We start from the raw sequence: 6,704 nt of genomic DNA on the forward strand, positions 1-6,704 counted from the left end.
CCAGCGTGGCGAAAGCGGTAAACGACAACAAAGCCGCGCGACGTCAGCTCGAGGAGCTGCAACGTCACGACCGCGCGATGGAACAGGGGCGCGGACTGTATCTCGCTCCGTATAAATACGGACGCGGACTGTATCTCGGCCCGTACAAACATGGATAGGGTGCAGCTGCAAAGAAAAAAAAAACGCCAAAGAGACGATAAAAATACCGTCTGGCGCAACTACCAATGTGCAATTAAACGAGCTCGCGAGACGTATGCGCATACCATACTTTAGAGGCGTTTTCATGCGTAACGCGTTACCGACGAGCGGTGCGTGTCGAAACGAAAGCGGTATCGTGAATCTGGACGATGCGACGGGGCCTGGTACTCACTGGGTAGTATACGCGAAGAGGAACAACCGCGTCGTATACTTTGACAGTTTCGATAATCTTCGACCTCCCAAGGAACTGGTGCGATATTTCGGGAACGGTGCTACGACGATAGAGTACAATCGTACGTCCTATCAAACGTACGATCAGAGCTTCTGCGGACAGATGTGCCTGCGGTTTCTACAAACGGTAGACGCGCGTGAATTTAAAAAGCTGGGCGAGATGCTGTGAAATCTCAGTATTAGTCGAACATCGTCATGTCGCTGACGCTTACGCTGAGCAGGAAGAGCACCGTCCTCGCGGCGAACTACTTTCCCGCCATAGATTTGAGTGGCCGGCGATTACGAGCTCGGTCTGGCAATTTTTGAGACTTATCACACGATACCGAACGTGAATAAATCGAACAACAAATTTTATTTGGCCAAAGATGATGCGGAAATTACAATTCCCGAAGGTTCGTACGAAATGCGAGACATAAATGAATTTCTGAAACGCGTGATTTTACGGAAACGTCCTCACCGCGACGCGCTTGAAACCGCTGACGTAGTGCGCGGTGACAATAAGAACAATGACGCTGATGATGATAACGGTGAGGGTGGAGAATACCCGATTACGCTCCGCGCAAACTACAACACGATGAGATGCGAGATTAGATGTGCGTACAGAATAAACTTTAACAAGCCCAACAGCATCGGATCGCTGCTGGGATTCTCGTCGAAGCGTATACTGCGACCACGAATATGGCACGAATCAGACATGTCGATCAACATAATGAACGTAAACGTTATCCGCGTAGACCGCGGGGGCGTACAGCAACGGCAAAAGCGCGCACACGATACACGAATTTTCATCGAGCATGCCGCCAGGATATAAGATATCGGAAAGGCCGGCGCAGATCATTTACCTACCGATCGTCGCACGGAGCATTACGGATCTAACGATACGCGTCGTCGACCAGAACGGACGATTACTCGATTTTCGAGGAGAAGAGATCACACGAGGAGAATTAGATTGCACGTACGACGTAAACAGTGATAACGTGAGCGTGAGATGCTCGTGTTGAACGGAACGGAGCGCATGCAGAGATAACGTATTCTTTACAAAGCCGGCGACGTCACAGCTCGATAACACTCGCTCATCCAACTGCATTAGGAAAAAGAAGAAGAAGCTCAGCGTCGAACGTTACATTTTTAAAGTCTTTGGAATTCGCGGTGCTCAACATTTGAGATGACTGATATCTAAACATTAAAGACGAGCCGATCTTCGACGATCGCATCGTCAAGATTGAGACTTACACGTACAACCCGGTCGCCAACACAACGTTCGGGTACAGCGACGAGATAAGAATACCCATACAGCAACAGGATCTATACACATTGCCATACGAAAGCTTTCTGTACGTCGAGGGAAAACTGACGAAGAACAAAGTGGTCCAGGGTGCTAGCGTGTCATTGGGAAATAATTGCGTTGCGTTTATATTCTATGAGATTCGATATGAACTCAAATGGTGTGGAGATTAATCGTAACAGAAACGTGGGCATAACTAGCACGATCAAAAACTATGTAACAGTGTCATCCGACAGAAGCGTGATTCTGCGGAATGCAGGCTGGGATGCGCAGACTACTGCGGCCGGATACTTTAATTTCTGTGTACCGCTCTACGTATTGTTGGGATTTTGCGAAAATTACAGACGTGTGGTGATCAACGCTCGTCACGAATTGATTTTAATACGAGCGCGCAACGACAACAATTGTCTGACGGGAGATTCGGCGACAGAGCCGACGCTCGAATTATTCAAAGTACAGTGGCGAATGCTGCACGTGTTTGTTATTGAGCGAGATAAATAAGCTCGATGCTGCGCGCTTTAGAGAGCGGACGATATCTGAGCATGGCTTTTCGCTCTTGGGATCTGTACGAGTTTCCGCTCTTGCAGAGCACAACCAAGCATTCGTCATCAAGATGACTAGTCAGCTCGAGAAGCCGCGCTACGTCATTTTCGCTATGCAAACAGGTCGAAAAAATATGTCTGAGGATGCAAGTCGATTCGACCACTGCAAATTAACCAACTCTATCTGAATACGGAATGTTATCCGTACGATGATTTGAATCTAGATTTTGATAAAAACAGATGTGCGATTCTGTACGACTTATACGCGCGTTTCTGCAAGGGCTACTATGGATACGAGTATCTCGAGCCGAGTCTTACCTTTACAACTTTTTTACGTAATGGCCTGTTCGTGATCATCGATTGCTCTCGACAGAACGAATCGGTCAAGAGTGGCACCGTGGACGTGCGATTAGACTTTGAATGTAAGGAGAACGTGCCCGCAAATACAACAGCCTATTGTCTCATCATACGCAATCGTGTGGTTCAGTATAATCCGTTGACCAACGTTGTGCGCAAAATCATCTAAGTGTACCTCCGATACGATATAAAATCTACGATACGCCGCAATCGATCGCAGTATTCTGGACAACATGTCTATGCCAATATTCTGCAAGGATTCATCGTTAACAAGAAATTTATCATGAAGGAAGTGCTAAAACAGGGGATCGTTCTCACGCATTATACAATATTTTTGCGAGTCCCGTACCATGAAAATTTTTGACAAGATCCGACAGGTCTTGCGCTTCCTGGTTGAGTGCTTATCACCATGGATTGCGATGGGAGGACGGGATGGTTCCGTACAAGGGGCGAAACGTCTGATCACAGCAGCTGTATTTGAAGATGATGCTATCGTGTACGTTAAGGGATGCGAGAAACGAACGTGGCTGTGGAATTTGTTTCTGGACGATGAGCGAGAACGCGTGTACATCGACACCTTGGATGCAGTTTACGAAGACATCGAATCTTTAACTAATCTGGATGTTACTAATACTATGCGATGTGGACAACATGTTAAGAATTGTGCGTTACAAAATATATTAAAAATATATAACTGGTGGCTACAAAAGAATTTTTTAAATAAAAATATGTGTGTTAACGTATTTATTACATATTTCTTTTTTCCCTTCCTTTATAATACATGTACTCGTATAAACGTATATGTATATACGTATATGCATAAACGTACGTATAAATGTATGTATGTACGTATAAACGTATGTATGCATAAATGTATGTATGTATGTACGTATGTATGTATAAACGTACGTATAGGCTTATGATAAAAAAATATGTAGAAAGACGTGATAAAACATGTCGCGACACGTTTGAAATTCTTGGAAAAAATGGGGAGGACCTGCCTCTCCTCTTCGATTATTACCATATACGTCACAATTTACGCGGATGCAATCAGTCTTGCGATACCCGCTTGTACGAACGATTAAAAAAATGTACTTCGCCAAAGAGAGCAGCGCATCGTACAACGTGAAGAATGAATATAACATGTAAGTTTAAACATTCTATACACAAAAGAAATGTTTTTTAACATTATGTATGTATGTATGTATGCAGTCCGCAGCATCGTGCGATGCGTTTACTGAGCAGACGTTACGATCTGACGAATACGGGCTATAAATTTTTGGAAATTGGAATCAACGTTGGTCCACCGAGTTACGTGGAGATCGTCCTGGGAGATCATCGCGGACACGAACTGTCGCTGTCTCTCGAAACCTGAAAGAGTCTCTACGAGCAGCGATGGAATATTTACAAAATGCTTCGAAACGAATGCAAGGACAATTTTATAAGTATTGGACCGCTAAGCGTCAGAGTTTGTACGCTGAACGATGCTACGCTCGTACGTCTCGATTCTTCGTCCGTACGCATTACGATGACCGAAACGACGCTACATTGTATGTTTGACTTTGACGGGTGTATCGATATAACGTTCGAACGATTAGCCCGACTCGTCGATACGGTTGCTGCAAAGTATACGCGATTCTCCAATACGTCTGAGAATGCCATATGCGACAGCGACTTCTTCAATGGACGTCAACTCATCGATTGCGAGCTATTAGCTTCAGTTTTTAATACGAAAAAAACATGATGTAATAAGATGTGAATAAAAAAATTTTCATCCACTTCATTTTATATGTATATGTACTATACTTTATTTTTTAGTCTCCATGCATCCATCCATTCTATACCTCAACGCGCTAATAAAAAACCATATTGAAAAAAACTGCATCATCAAAAAAGAGGATTCATTTCTTCTATCCTTTCTTCACTCATATCATATTATGCACTCCAACATCGTCGTGCACGCTCTATCGCCTACAAAGCATATTACCTTATAATATCAGTCACGTTATTAATCTGGTACATGCCAGATAATAATTGTGTCATGTAAAGCGTCGTGCACGCTCTATCTTTCTCTAACGTGCGAACCCTTGTTATCTACGCATTTTTTGGAGTGGGCGCGGGGCCCGCAGCAGTGGCGGCGGCGACGGCAGTGGCGGCGGCGGCGGTGGCGAATGAAAAAAAGTAAGAAACGCATTGTTTATGTGGGTCCTATTACAACGATGCCGCCGGGACTTCCCGCGCCTTCCTCCTCTACCGCGCCTTCCTCCGCCTGCGCCAACGAATACACCCCTGCGTCCCGCGCTCCCCTTTAACCAAATGGGTTAGAACCCTCCCTATACAGCTACTGATTCTTGTTTTCTTAAGAAGCGATGAGCAACTTCGTGTGAAAATACGAAATTTCTAAGTTCTATTAAATTAAAAAATAATTTTAATTTTGTATATTCCAATTTTGTATATAATTATTCGATAAAATTTATATAGATGTCCGAAATTTGAGCACTAATAAAATTATAAATAAAACAGTTAAAACTTTGTTGTAAGTATTTATACCTGTTCACGTAAATTTTCATCAAGATTATAATTGGACAATTTATAAAGAATTGCTAGTGTTTCATTTATCTGAAATTATTTTAATGTAAAACAAAAATTTGTAGTAAAATTATATAAATATATTTGCATTAAATGAATGAGATTTCGTCATTTTGACATGTGTAATTGTTGCTTGTGTAATTATTTTAATTATAAATAATTATTAATGCTTTTAATCGATTATAACTATACCTTATAGTAAACAGTTTGACATACGTAGTTTAAAGTGAGAAATAAAATGCTATGTAAAACGAAATTAAAATACAGACTTAAATGCCGGAAAATATTATAAGATCTCCATATAATCTGATGCTCTCCAAGTAATTGATACATTGAATGATAGAACGTTACAGCTACAATAAAGTACCATATCATTTGTACTAATATTTGTACTTTGTATACTATGTTTAGTTTGCGTGATATATAGCATAGTTGTAAATGGACGTGCCTGTAAATAAATTGTAATTGTTATAATTAATCAAATCGTAAGACATATAATATACAAGAGACATATACGGGAAATACTAAACAAAATATATTTTTAATATAGAATTCGATATAAGCGAGTATTATAACTAGCAGTTCACAATGTGTGATTATTTCACATAATTGATATTAATTATTCTTGTTACATATGTATATACATACTCGTACATACATAAGGTATCTCGTTTTAACTGCTGCATCAAATTACTTAGAAACAATATGGAAAAATGTATTTCAGATAAAAGTGAAACAAGGAGGATATATTTTTTTAAATACTTTTTGAACATATTTTTGTTACATTGTTTTTTTTTTTAGGTGAAGAGGCATCTATAAGATATTAAGTGTACAATTTAAGGATGTATTAGACGTACAGTCTCTGCAAAGAAATTTAAATTTGGAAGTATGTTTAATATTTCTAAATTTTAAATAAAATATAATATATACGTATGAAAGTTGTATGAATAAAATTATTATATATTTTTTTAATAATACATTTTTGTAGTTTATTTATTTTAATAACACATTTTTATATAATAGTTTATTTATTTTAATTGTTATTATTTTTATTATTAAAAATTAAAATTTTTTAAATGATAGAGAAATTTATATTTTCCTTTTATAAGCACTTTAAATATTTACATAAAATAATTTATGCAAGTTTTATTGCGTATTTATTGAGTATTATTCACTGATTAGTTACAAAGATATAGTACAATTAAATATTTTGTTTATGTAGTGGACAACCAGTTTATGCATCACAATGTAACTCTACATAAATAATTTTAAATACATAATGTACTTATATTAAAAAATTGAATTTTTTCATTCATTCTATATAATGCATTTCTATATACTTTTATTAGAACACGGATTAAAAAGATATTACTATTTATTAAAATAACTTATGATCCAGATAGTGTCCGTCATCTTTGTCGTATTATATTCAAACGTGATTAAGAATGATCTGTAATTTTCTCACAATTTTGTTATCATTTTGAAAAAATGTATAACACATC

The sequence above is a fragment of the Trachymyrmex septentrionalis genome, unplaced genomic scaffold, assembly GCF_001594115.1.
Source record: "Trachymyrmex septentrionalis isolate Tsep2-gDNA-1 unplaced genomic scaffold, Tsep1.0 scaffold368, whole genome shotgun sequence".
Classification (NCBI taxonomy): domain Eukaryota; kingdom Metazoa; phylum Arthropoda; class Insecta; order Hymenoptera; family Formicidae; genus Trachymyrmex; species Trachymyrmex septentrionalis.